The sequence below is a fragment of the Bombina bombina genome, chromosome 3 (assembly GCF_027579735.1).
Source record: "Bombina bombina isolate aBomBom1 chromosome 3, aBomBom1.pri, whole genome shotgun sequence".
NCBI lineage: Eukaryota > Metazoa > Chordata > Amphibia > Anura > Bombinatoridae > Bombina > Bombina bombina.
The window spans coordinates 930,227,190-930,241,291 of record NC_069501.1 but is presented as its reverse complement, the minus strand read 5'-3'; positions in this window follow the sequence as shown (position 1 = coordinate 930,241,291).

Sequence of the window (14,102 nt, the reverse complement as noted above, 5' to 3'; positions counted from 1 at the left end):
AACCTAACACTACACTATCATTACATTAATTAAATAAATTAGCTACAAATAACTACAATTAAATTAAATTAAATAAACTAACTAAAGTACAAAAAATAAAAAAAGCTAAGTTACAAAAAATAAAAAAAATAAGTTACAAACATTTAAAACATATTACAACAATTTTTTTTTTTTTTTTAAATATAATTTTTTATTTATTTTCAAACTTATAGAAGTAACAATGAGGGACACGCAGGTCCCAAACACAAACATCAATGGCATACAGGAGTATATGGTTACAAATAGGGCCAGGGGTCCCAAAGATGAGAAACAATAAAATATTAATAAGATTAGATGGACTCCCCTGGTGGAGAGATGACATCTCACATTAGTCTGAGGACAAATGGGATATCTGAAAAGGAACCTATATAACACAACACATGTCTTGGAGTCAGAACAAAGTCTAGGGAGGGGGGAGGGGGAAGGAGGGGGGGGGAGTACAGAAGAGGAGAGGGAAAAAATGAGGAAGATGGTAGATAGATCAAGAAGAGTCAGGCTGTAGGCTTTAGGACGTGACAGGAGGGCTCCAGGAAGTATCAAACTTGTCTTTCCAATCGGCCCAAGCAAGTTCGAATATATCCAGTTTGTTTAAGTCAAAATATATAGTCTTTTCCATGGTGTATAAGAAGGCCATGGTTTTCTCAATCTCGTTCCATGAAGGGGGTTTTTCTTTTTTCCAGGACCTAGCCAGATTAGTCTTAATAGAGGCCAATAAGTAGGTACTGAAGATAGCTTGATGCTTAGGTAGATCCTGTAAGCCCAGGTGGAGCAAAGCAGTAGTCGGGCCAGGCGGAATTCTGATTCCAAAATCAGTAAGGGCGCGGAAACCTTGAGACCATAAGAAAGTAATTTTAGGGCATTCCCACCAAATGTGGAGCATGGTGCCCTGCAAACCACAGTTCCTCCAGCAAAGAGGCGACACACCTGGGTACATCCTTGCTAGGCGTGTGGGAACCAGGTACCAGTGAGAAATCACCTTGTAATAAGTTTCGAACATAGTGATGCAATGGAGGGTTTTTTTCGTCAGAAGGATGGCCCTTTGCCAGGCGCCTACCGAGATTTGAGAATGCAATAAAGCATCCCAGATCTGTAAGTGCGGGGCAATTTCAGGCGGGACAGTGCCATCGAGAGTCCCGTAATGGAACGATAATGGCCGGATAAGTCTGTGACCCGTCTTCCAGACAGACTCCCATGGGGTGGACTGACGAGAGGTGGTGGGGAGAAAACCCCAACTTCTCAGGAGACTTTTAATCCTGATAGTTTCAAAAAAGAGGACCGGAGGAATATCCCCAGGGGAGCCCAGGAGAGTTGGGTCTATAAAGCCATCGGGCTGTGATGCGGACCAGAAGTCCGAGACCCGCCGAATCCCTAGTCTGGCCCATATATTCGGGTGAGTAGAGAGCAGACCAGCCACCGAAGTGATAGGGGAAGGGTGGGGGGCAATTAGTTGGCGATGCCGGATCTTGTCCCAGACCTGAAGGCATTCTGTGATGACTAGATTGCTGATACCTAAAATTCTGCGACTGTGCGGAGGAGTCCAAATAATATCCTTGAGCAGGACATTATGGGGTAAAGAGGCCTGTTCAATCTCGCGCCATTTATCACGGGACTGAAGAACTCCCCACTGGGAAATGTGGGTAAGCATGGCCCCCTCGTAGTATTTTACCACAGAAGGGGAAGCCAGGCCTCCTAGATGTATAGGAAATTTCAAATTTTTTTGAGCTATCCTGGGGGTCAAGCCCTTCCAAATAAACTTTGTTATTTCACTCTGGAACTGTAGCAAGAGTGACATAGGGACTCTGATGGGAAGGCACCTAAACAAGTAGGTGAGCTTAGGGAGGAAAGACATTTTAATAGAGGCTATACGCCCCATCCATGAGATGGACTTGTGATCCCAAGCGTTTTTTAAGGATCTCAGTTCTGACAGCAAGGGGATGTAATTATCCTTGACCATTTTTGAGGCATTGTTAGATATTCTAACCCCCAGGTGTGTGACCTGCTCCTGTGACCATTTGAAGTTATACCTTTTCTTTAAACTGTTAATGTAATTGTGGGGGTATCCCCACCAATATATCTCTGTCTTTTGAGTGTTCAATTTATAAAATGAGAGGTCACCAAAAGTCTTCAGAACATCCAACAGTCTGGGGACAGCTCTACCGGGGTCCGCAGTGAAGATTGTGATATCATCTGCGAATAGTGCAATTTTTTGCAGAGTGCCTGAGAGCATTATCCCTGGAAGGGAGGCATCGTCCCGGATATGGGCAGCCAAGGGCTCGATCGCAAGGGCAAACAACAGCGGAGACAGGGGGCACCCCTGTCTAGTACCATTGGAGATGTTGAAAGGGTCAGACTGAAAGCCAAGACCCCTAACAGCGGCCGACGGGGCAGAATATAGCGCCTGGATAGCCCTGCATGTGGACTGAGGGAAGTTAAAGGTTTTGAGGGTTTCCCACAAGTAGGACCAGCGGATGCGGTCAAAAGCCTTCTCGGCATCCAAAGAGATAACCGAGAAAGGCTTCTGCATTCTGGTAGATTCACACACAATATTAACAAGACGCCTAGTATTGTCCGGCCCCTCGCGCCTGTGAATGAACCCTACTTGGTCCGGACCTATAAGGTGCGGAAGAAGCCTGCTAATACGGTTGGCAAGAATTTTAGAGTAAACCTTCACGTCCATGTTAATTAAAGAAATTGGCCTGTAGCTTGCACAGGATGAAGGGTCCTTATCTGGTTTTGGCAGAGTGACTATGGCTGCTTTTAAGAATTCCTCCTTCAAGGAACCTTCATCACTTGCTAAGGTAAAAAACCTCTGCAAGTAGGGGGATAGTTCATTGACAAATACCTTATAAAACTGGGCAGAAAAGCCATCAGGCCCTGGAGCCTTGAAGGGTTTTAGATTTTTTATCGTTAGCTTAATCTCCGCCAAAGAGAAAGGGGCTGTGAGAGAGTCTTGTTGCTCTGTAGTAAGAGTGGGGAGGTTAGCAGAGGCCAGGAAGTCTCTGATATCCTGGCTAGTAGTTGGGGTGAGAGTCTCCGAATTTTCGATATTGTAAAGTTTGGAGTAAAAGTCAGCAAAACATTCTCCAATCTGAGAGGGCCTCTTATGCAACTTGCCATTATAATTGATCTGGGAAATGCGGGAGTTACTATGCTTATGCCTGAGCCTATTAGCAAGCATAGTGTCAGGTCTATTACCTTTGTAATAGTATAACTGTTTTAGTTTGCTGAGATTAGTTTGTGTGCGGCGGAGCTCTAGGAGGTTGATATGCTCCTTAACTGTAGCAATCTGCGCAGCTACATCGAGGCTAATGGAAGCGCGATTTAGGGATTCCAAGGATCTGAGTTTTGCGTGTGCCTGCGCAAGGGTAAGGCCCGCTTGCTTTCTCAGTGCTCCTTGTTTGCGAATGATAAGGCCCCTGATAGTTGCTTTGATCGCGCCCCAGAGAATATCGTCTGAGGTCTGGCCGTTGTCATTACAAACTAACAGTTCAGTCAGGTCCCGTCTTAATTCCTCTCTGAACGGGATGTCGGCCAAAATGTGCCTAGGGAGGCACCAATTGGATTTACTAGGCATTCTATCTGAGAGAAACAGCCCTGCCGCTACAAGGTCATGATCTGACCAGGAACAGAGGGGGATACTGGAGCAGGAGACCGAGTCCAAAGACCCAGCCTGACAAAAGATGTAGTCCAGCCGGGAGTAAGTTTTGTGGGGGATAGAGAAATGGGTGAAGTCCCTATCGTTGGGATGTAAACTTCTCCAAATGTCGAAGTATCCAAATTGTGACATTACTGCCCTAAATTGGGCAGAGACATATGTCTCTTGTGAAGGTTTACTGCCAGCTTGAAGCTGTTTGCGGTCGAGAGTTGGCTCCCATGTCATGTTGAAGTCTCCCGCGATCAAGACCCTCCCTTGCTTGATCGTATCAAGCGTCTGCAAAATAGTACGAAGAGATGCAGGCTGCCGGGAGTTGGGGAGATAAACTGAGACCAATGTATGAAGAACATGGTCCAGTTTACAAACCAGAATTGTATATCTGGCTTGAGGGTCAGTAAGTGCGTAAATTTGCTCGTAGGCGATCCTGTTGTGAAGCAGGATGGCCGTCCCTCTAGCTTTTTTGGAGAAGGGTGAGTGTTCCAGGACTTTATAGGAACGGGAGTGAAAATATTGAGTGGCGCCCGACTGCCAGTGAGTCTCCTGCAGGAAGACTACGTGGGGATTGTGAAATTTAAGTTCACGAGACAAAAGACTCCTTTTAAAGGGGGAGTTAAGCCCCCTGACATTGTGTGTGAGCACCTTTAAAGAGTGCACCATCTCTCGGCCTTGGCCTGGGGACAGGAGATAGAATGGAAAACGAAAGGAGGGGGTTAGGGGGGGAAATTATGATAAGAAGTCAGTTCAGAGGTGTTGTGATAGGAAATGAGGTGAAAATAGTTCACCTATGTGGAACCCTGGCGTGGGCTACCTATGTGGGGGGGGAGCTAGGAATAGGAACAGAGAGAGAGCCGAAACTATCGGCCCCCCTCTGTGCACACGGGAAGGATATAAAGAAATCTATAAACATAAATTAAACCTGTGAAATCAGCAATGGAAATGTACATACAACCATAACAAACCTGAGTAAGGTACGAAGCATCCAGACTAGGTAAGTATAAAGTCAGTCATAGCATGTTGAGAAAAAATAAATTCTTGTGCTATCTAAAGGGTGGAGGTAATACTATGCCTATTCATTTAGAGATGAATGACCTGTGCTGGGTTGACCACATATAGAATTAGAAAGCATGCATAAACACTGATAATGCAAACCTGCACATGAAATACAAGAAGGAATAAATAATAATATTAACTGTAACTTTAGACCCAACGTGGGCCGACCTATGCTGGGTTGATCCCATATAGTATTAGAAGACATATATAAACACTGGTAATGTAAATATGCACATAGAGTAGGACCCTCCATAAAGAATGGGCCCTATGTTAGGTCATGATGACAGGTTAATGCTGTTGTTGACCAATGGTGCCATACATTCAAGAGGAGGGGTCTTGAGGACCCAGAGAGTCCTGTGTCTGCTGCGTTTTTTGCCTTTTGGAGCGCTGATCCTTAGCAGTCCATTCTGGGGCAGTAGCCCTCAATTTTGCCTTAATGGGAATGGGTTCCGTCGTGTCTCCTTTGGTGAGACCCCACTGTGCCAGCAATACAGTGCCCTGGGCCAGTGAAGAAATTATATGGGTTTGATTGTCCCTTGTAATTAACAACTTGGACGGGTATCCCCATCTGTATCTGATGCCAGCATTTCTGAGAGCCAGTGTGACTGGTTGGTACTGCCTTCTGAATTGTAGGGTGTGAGCCGACAAGTTGGGGAGAAGCTGGATGGTTTGGAACTTTTCCGGCAACTGAGGCTTACGGGAGGCCTGCATCAGCTTGTCTCTAAAGATGAAACTGTGGAAACATGCTATAACGTCTCTTGGCTTTTCTTGCGAGACGGACCTGGGGCGTAGAGCTCTGTGAACTCTTTCAATAGTGGAAGTTAGGCCCTCCATAGGACCCAACAGGCTACCAAAGAGCTCTTGGAGAAAACCCTGTAAGTCTGTTGGTGTAATGTCCTCCGGTATACCCCGAAATCTTATATTATTTCTGCGGGCCCTATCCTCAACATCCGCCAGTTTAAACTCGAGCTGACTCAGCTGGTCAGCCAAAGATTCAGAGTAGGCCAAGAGGTTGGATTGATCCGTAACGATATCATCCTGCCGCCTTTCCAGAGAGTCCACCCTTTCACCTATTTCTGAAATGTCTTTTTTGAGCTCGGCGTGATTTTTTTGAATTTCTTTGGTGATGGAGCGAGTTTGGTTAATGAGCATCTTCTGAAGGGTATCCTCAGTAATGAAGTGCTGAGACCTGGGGTTTGACAAAGCATCATGCTGAGAACCATCTCCCAGAGATTCTGACCCACTTAGGCCATCATTGGAGTCATCTTCCAGCTCCTTGCGTGGTAGAGAGAAGTGATCTATCACCGTTTTTTTCACCGAACCAGGTGTTTTAGTGGTTCGTCTGATCGTATGAGGCATTTTGAGATTGTGGCAAAAGGAGAATCCGTGAGGCAAAAGCGGACACAGGGCAGGTAGGTTAGTGGTGGCACCAGAGGTTGGATTCACAGGGGGTTACAAAAGTAAGAACATGAGCAAGTAATCACATTAGACAGTACACAGAGAGGGGCCCAGACGGCCTCCCCGACCCCTACCCCTCCATGACGGCCACCCTACTAGGAATTAAATGACCACAGGTCCAGTTTGCAAAAAAGGATAGGCCGCCACCGGGGGGCGAGGGCCGGCGAGACCCCCCAGACACAGGTCAAAGGCAAATTCACTCCAAAATTTATGGGTAAAATTGTGGTAAGTCCCCCTCTGGCCCGGGAATAGGGGGTACGACCTTGCGGAAGGGAAAAGGGGAGAGGGAAGTGACCAGCCCAGACAAGCAGGGCCGGAAAGGGGGGGCCAGTTGGGGTTCACCTATTGAATGTAAACCAATACAATGCAATACAAAAATGGCCAGAATGGGCCTCAGCAAGTAGTCTGGTGTTTCTCTTAAATCACGTGTGTGAGAAATGGGGCGAGTTACAGTCTGTGCTAATGAAAGTGCAGTGTGGTGTAGCCTAAGTGTGCGTGAGGAGTGTGTGTCAGTATATTGGAGGGTAGAGAGGTAAGTTCTATGTGAATGTGTAGTAAAGGAGAGTGTTCTAGTTCTAGGCTGGCTTAGATGTGTTTGGCCAGGGGTATGTTGTGCTGGCGTGATAGGCAAACCTGAAAGTTAGTCAGTATGTTATACAAATCCTGATAAGTATCTTGTTGTCTAGAAAAGGCAAAGGTAATTAGTATAACTATCTCATATGTTCAGTATTCATAGACCAAAGAGCGGCACACACCAGTAGCAACTCAGTAAAAATAAATACACTCCACTCTGTTTACAACAGAGAACATTTGGCTGACGCAGCAGCTAAATAGAAAACAAAAGGTAAAGCACTTAGTGTCCTAAGTCATTACTCAGAGCATGGGATTGAGGTATTTAAGGCTAATTCGTAATGGAGCAAATCTGCAGAAAAGATTATTAATGAGCCTGTATGATTAAAGACCACAGAAGGGGTCAGACGGGGCTCCTGGTATATGATAGGGTCCGGTTCTGACTTATAGTGAGTGTTTCAAGATCCCAAGAAGATGGAGAGCCCAGCTTATCTCTATCATGCACCCAGACCTGTGGGCAGATGGGGGTAGTAGCTGTGACAGTCTCTGGGACACAGATAGGCTATTGTCCGGTTTATTGCAGGGTTAACAGTGCTGGGATATGTACTGAGGAATGTTAAGGCTAGATCTATTTTTCTCCTCAGGCTAGATGCTTGTGCAAAGGGGGCTACCTAAATACTCCGTTATGAAATAGCAGCGGATTCCCAATGTTATATCTGTCCTGGTATTGTGAGGCCTCAGAGATAATGGGGGGAGACCAAATATGTAGGTGGTCCACACAGATAAACCCCAAGCAGGTTGTACCCTTAGTATGTCAGACTTGCCCTCCTTATCTTACCCCACCTCAGGCCGGATGTAGAGGCCTCCGCTTCGGATGTGTAGGTCGTGGTTCTTGTGCCTCGTCAGCCGGAGAGAAATCAAGAGGCAGCTTCGGCTTGATCAGGGGGCTGCAACCAGGCAAGAGCCGCAGGCGGCAGCGCTCACCGGACTTCCTCCTCTCTCAAGACAAGGCCGCACCGCTCCGCGATAGGAGGGCCTCCAGAAAGATGGCCGAACTTCGCGCCAAAAGTGTGAGAGGTGCGTGAGGACTCGGGAACGCCGGGAGGGAAGGTAGGAGTCCGCTTGCTGCAATCTGTGCTGGGTCCTGTGGCTGCTCGGCGTGGCAAACTATGTGGCCATAGACGATGCTTCAGCGGGGAGGTGGGGCACAGGCGGAGTGGGGTTGGAGGGTGTGGGGACGAAGGCCCCGGACGAATACGCAGGAGGCAAACCAACCTCTTAGCTTGTAGAAAGGCAGTAATCTTCTGCTCCGGAGCGGATCCCCGACCCTCCGGAGCACTTGTGGGGCCTTATAGAAATGCCGAGTGACGGTCAAGCGACAGCCGAGTCTATACAGGGTCAAAAAATAGTTGCAAAACTCCCCTCTCTTGGTCTATCAGTGAAGGGTCACTGCCCCAGCAGGGTGTCCAGTAAAATTACCCCAAAATGTAGGCAGTTAGAACTCTTAAAATGCACTTTTATATCCAAAGTGTCAGGAGCTTCCCTTCTGCACGTCTGCTCTTGATGGCGGTTAGCTCCGCCCCCCATATTACAACAATTTTAAGCTACTTACACCTAATCTAAGCCCCCTAATAAAATAACAAAGCCCCCCAAAATAAAAAAATGCCCTACCCTATTCTAAATTAAAAAAGTTCAAAGCTCTTTTACCTTACCAGCCCTTAAAAGGGCCTTTTGCGGGGCATGCCCCAAAGAATTCAGCTCTTTTGCCTGTAAAAGAAAAATACAACCCCACCAACATTAAATTGGCTGATCGGAACAGCCAATAGAATGCGAGCTCAATCTTATTGGCTGATTGGATCAGCCAATCGTATTGAACTTCAATCTGATTGGCTGATTCAATCAGCCAATCAGATTTTTCCTACCTTAATTCCAATTGGCTGATAGAATCCGATCAGCCAATTGGAATTGAAGGGACGCCATCTTGGATGCCGTCCCTTAAAGGAATATCCATTCGTCGGTAGTCGTCGGGAAGAAGAGGATGGCTCCGCGTCGGCTCGTATGAAGATGGCTCCGCTCCGGATGAAGATTGAAGACGCCGCATGGATGAAGACTTCTATCGGATGGAAGACTTCTTCAGCGCCGCCTGTATGATGACTTCATCGGATGGAAGACTTCTTCAGCGCCGCCTGGATGATGACTTCTTCCGCTCCGGATCTCCTCTTCGGTTCCATCGGTGGGTCGGCTGGCTTAAGACGACTAAAGGTAGGATGATCTTCAGGGGGGTAGTGTTAGGTTTATTTAAGGGGGGTTTGGGTTAGATTAGGGGTATGTGGGTGGTGGGTTTTAATGTTGGGGGGGTTGTATTTTTCTTTTAAAGGCAAAAGAGCTGAATTCTAAATTTAAAAAAAAGTTCAAAGCTCTTTTACCTTACCAGCCCTTAAAAGGGCCTTTTGCGGGGCATGCCCCAAAGAATTCAGCTCTTTTGCCTGTAAAAGAAAAATACAACCCCCCCAACATTAAATTGGCTGTTCGGAACAGCCAATAGAATGCAAGCTCAATCTGATTGGCTGATTGGATCATGTCCGTCCACACAATGATACATAGACCCCTATCTGTTTAGATATCCTCAACAAAGAATACAATGAGAATGATACAAATAGAACTAAATTGGATTTTTTTTATATGCTATCTTCTATCTGAATCACAAATGTTGTTTTATGCCCCTCTAATGTAGGGTGGTAGGAACATAGGTAAATTTACTTCTGTGCTAATGTTAGTGGTAGTAGATTTGTAACTTTTTTTAAAGAAAAGTTGATTCTGGGATCTGTTTTTATAATTATTTAATAAAAGTGCATGGTTTCTGGTGGTTCATTGGCTGTATCATAGGGTATTTATAAATACTACTCATAGATGTTATATCAAAATGGATAACAATATACTAGATTATCTACACCTGCATGATGTATCAAGCACAGAGTCAATCATTAAGATTAAAGTGCACTCATATTTTAGTAACATGGCCAAAAATGGCACAGGCTAAATATTTTGTGCACACTGCTCAAAAAAATTAGAGGTAACATTGGTCATGGTGCAAGTTGAGGCTTCTGGGGAGCAGAAATGCCCAGTGCAGATGAACTGCTGGGATCTGGGGGTATCTAGGAAGCAGGTTTAGTGGTGGAAAAGAAAAAAGGTCATCCAGTCTCAAGATTTGTGTGTTTTATATATTGTTACCTCGGTTTGATTCATTATGCAGAACCACCACTGATTTGTTATGTTATGAAGAGCCACCACATTATGACATGCAAAAATTAACCATTATAGCTATTATAGTTATAATAAATCAGATTAAATTAACAGTCAATAACTTGGTGTGAATATAGAAATCAATTTTCTATATCATTATAGATAAAATAGTTATTTATAGATGCTTAACACATCACTAGCACATTTTGTTTTATGAAACAGCAATGGTAGGGTATATAATTTCTTCAAGATTGGGGAGGGTAAAATGTATCTTCACCTGTGTAGCCAAAAAAAAATCAGAATATTATAGCCTATGGTGAATAAATAATCTTGGTTTTATTAAAGACAGGAGGTGAATATTTTGCATAAAATTTTTACTGAATCCAAAAAGCAGCAAAGAAAACATACAGAGAAAAAATAATAACATAGTAACAAGACTGCACCAATCAGCACACAGTAGCCTAATAAACTGTAATGAACAAGTACAGAACTTCCTTTTTTCTTTGACCATTAGACAGCGGAACCAGACATGAAGAAAACAAACTCCAAAAATATCTATCCTAGACCAAATGGAACAGCGATACCCAGGAACGGAGAAACAACAGATGACATGGTCCGTAGATAAGGGAGAACATAAAATCCACTGAAAAGAGAAAAAAAAGTAATAACAGTCCCAGAAAAGGAAAATCAACAGTAATAACATTGTTAGATGAAATTTACAGAAAACAAAATCTTATTAATATATAATGGGAGGGAAAAGAAGGGGGGTGAGAAATATTTGCCTCCTGTCTTTAATAAAATCAAGATTATTTATTCACCATAGGCTATAATAATCTGAATTTTATGTCATGGCAGGAGGCTTCATATTTTGCATTTTTATTTTGAAAATTTTTTTATTGAGTTTTCATTTTGACATTTTCAAACAAAAAAAAAATACAAATACAAACAAAACATATCAGGCTTAGGCATGCAAATTCAGCATATTAATACTATTGGTAGATTTCTAGTATTGTCATAATTATTGGCATTTTAACAATTTTATAATCTATATCGTTACAGGTGGGTGAGGCTTAGCCCCGGCTCTCTCCTACGTCCCCCCATGTCTACAATGTGATCTCTGTGGGATTCCTGTACCTCTGTGTCTGTTAGCTTCATAATACATAATGAATGGTTCCCATTGGGTTATGAAGTCTTCTTTCGTATTCAGGGTTTCTGCTGCTAGACTAGCCATTTCATAATGGTAATTTATTTTATTCTTAATAGCTATAAAACTTGGTGGGGCAGTTTTCCAGTGCTGCGCAATGCAGATTCTGACCACTGTGCAAATGGTCATTGCTATTTTCTGGTGCTGTTTTAGAATATTAGGGATCGGGAAGTGTAATAATGCCTGTTCAGGGGATAGTGTAATGTGTTTATGAAAAATTGTACTGAGGAGCTCTGAGGTTTTTCCCCATATTTCTCTGGCCACATCACACTTCCACCACATGTGGATATATGTTCCCCTATCCTCACATCCTCTATAACAAGGATTCAATGATGGTCTGTCTGCCTCTCCAAATCTTGTCGGATAAATGTACCATTTGAACGCTACCTTAAGGTAGTTTTCTTTTAGTATAGCATTATGCGTAAATGATAGACCTTTCGCTAGATTAGTCTTCCAGGTCTCTAGAGACCAGGTCTTATCTAGGTCTTTTTCCCACTTCAAAATGTTTTTAGGTTTTGTTTCTTTAGTTTGGTTATTAAAGGTAGGATATAGCAAGGAAATGATCCCGTGAGTCACCTCTTTGGATAGACAAATTGACTCAAAGGCTGTGTTCATTGGTAATCTCGAAAGCTCTGTAATCTCTCTAACTCTGGATTTTAGCTGCAAGTAGTGGTACCATATATTTCTATCTTGGGGGTCTATATCTCTATAATGTTCATATGAGAGAAAACTACTATCTGTGTATACATCCGCTATTCTATAGAGCCCTTTGTTGGCCCATTTTTTCTGTACGTTAGTGTCAATGGAGGTCTGTGGTAAAACTAATGGCGTCAATTTAGAACTACTTTGGATTAGGGGATATCTCATTTTCAGTTTGTTCCACAGGAAGATAGTGTGAGTTATTGTTACAAATTTATGGATAGAAGGGGGGCTATATTTTTTGGGGGTCCAAAGTAGTCTGGAGATAAGGTCCGTGTCAGCAATCTGTGATTCTATTTTAGTCCATAAAGGCTGTAAGGTCTTATTAAACCAGTGTGTCGTTTGGGCCATACGGGCCGCATAATAATATGATACCAGGTTGGGGAGACCCACTCCTCCCTCCCTTCTATGCGTGCTCATAAGTCTTTTATTTATTCTGGGGCGCTTTCCCTGCCAAATGAAACGTAGGATGTCCCTCTGCAGGGCGTTTAACTCTGACAAGGGGATAGAGATTGGTAGGGATCTAAATAGATACAAAATTTTCGGTAGTAGGGTCATCTTGGTGGAGACTATTCTTCCATAGAAGGAGATCTTGAGTTTTAGCCACTTCGTGATTAGATTTCTTAGGTGCGCAAACATAGGGGGATAGTTTGCCTGATATAAGGCGTGGCCATCTACTGTGAGATATATTCCAAGATATTTAAGTTTTTTTTGTGCCCATTTAAAAGAGAAGTTAAGTTCTAAGAGCTTTTTGGTGTGTTGGGGCAAGTTGATACTAAGTGCTTCGCATTTGTCACCATTTATTTTATATCCAGATAGGGTCCCATATTGATGGAGCATAGCATATAGGGGGGGAAGGGAGAGTAATGGTTTGGTTAAGGATAGTATAATATCATCCGTGAATAGCGAGATTTTGTATTCGCTATCCCTCAAACGAATACCAGCAATGTCAGGGTTGTTTCTAATCTGAATGGCTAGTGGCTCTATACATAGAGCAAATAAAAGTGGGGATAATGGGCATCCCTGTCTCGTCCCGTTTCTGATTTGTATATATTTAGATTGGTACCCTGAGAGTCTGACATAGGCTGAGGGATGAGAGTAGAGTGTTACAAGAGCGTCATAGAAAGCTCCCGTAATACCTGTTTGTTTCAGTACCGCGAACATATATTTCCAATTGATTCTATCGAACGCCTTCTCCGCATCCAAAGAAAGGAGCAGAGAAGGCGTTTGCTCGACGGTGGCTATATTAATCAGATCAATAATTTTACGTGTGTTATCAGGGGCCTCCCTATTTCTAATAAACCCCACCTGGTCCGGATGGATTAATCTTTCAAGAATAGGATTGAATCTACTTGCTAGGATCTTAGTGAAAATTTTTATGTCTTGATTTATCAATGAAATGGGCCTATAATTTTGACAGTGTAGCTTATTCTTCCCTGGTTTTGGGATTACTGCTATTCTTGCCATGAGCATTTCTTTGGGAATTTCTTTTTTTTGCATTATAGAATTAAACATTTGGGTAAGTAGGGGTGTTATTTCATCTTGGAGTAGCTTATAAAAAGTACCCTGATATCCATCCGGACCCGGTGTTTTGGAGCTTTTTAAGGTTTTTATGGTATTCTTAATTTCTATCTCAGATATGGGGGCATTTAGTATAGTGCTTTCCTCCTCAGTAATTGTCGGGAGAGTATTGGGGCTCAGAAATTTCTTTAATTTCTCGGAACTGTCGATGTCTCTAATGGGAGTTGGAAGGTTATATAGTTCACTATAGAAATCAGCAAAGGTATTAGCAATCTTGAGGGGGTCATTTGTATTTTTATTGTCGGGTAGTTGGAGTTGTGGGACCGTGGTGTTTCTGGTGATTTCTTTTAGTCTGTTGGCTAGCATTTTATCGGGTTTATTCCCATGTATATAGTAGTGGGTGTCTATATGTTTGATGGATCTAGCTGCTTCTTTATTTAGTAATTTGTCTATCTCTTCGTTTAATGCTTTAAGTTTATTTCTCTTTTTTTTACTCGTTTGTGTAGCAAGCTGAGCTCGCAAAATATTAGCGTCTGCGTGTAGTTGTGAGAGTTTCGCTTTGTTTTGTTTATGTTGTTTGCTGGCTTCCGCTATTAAGTTACCCCTTACATAAGCTTTCAGTGCCCCCCAGACAAAGGTTGGGTTAGATACGCTGCCTGAATT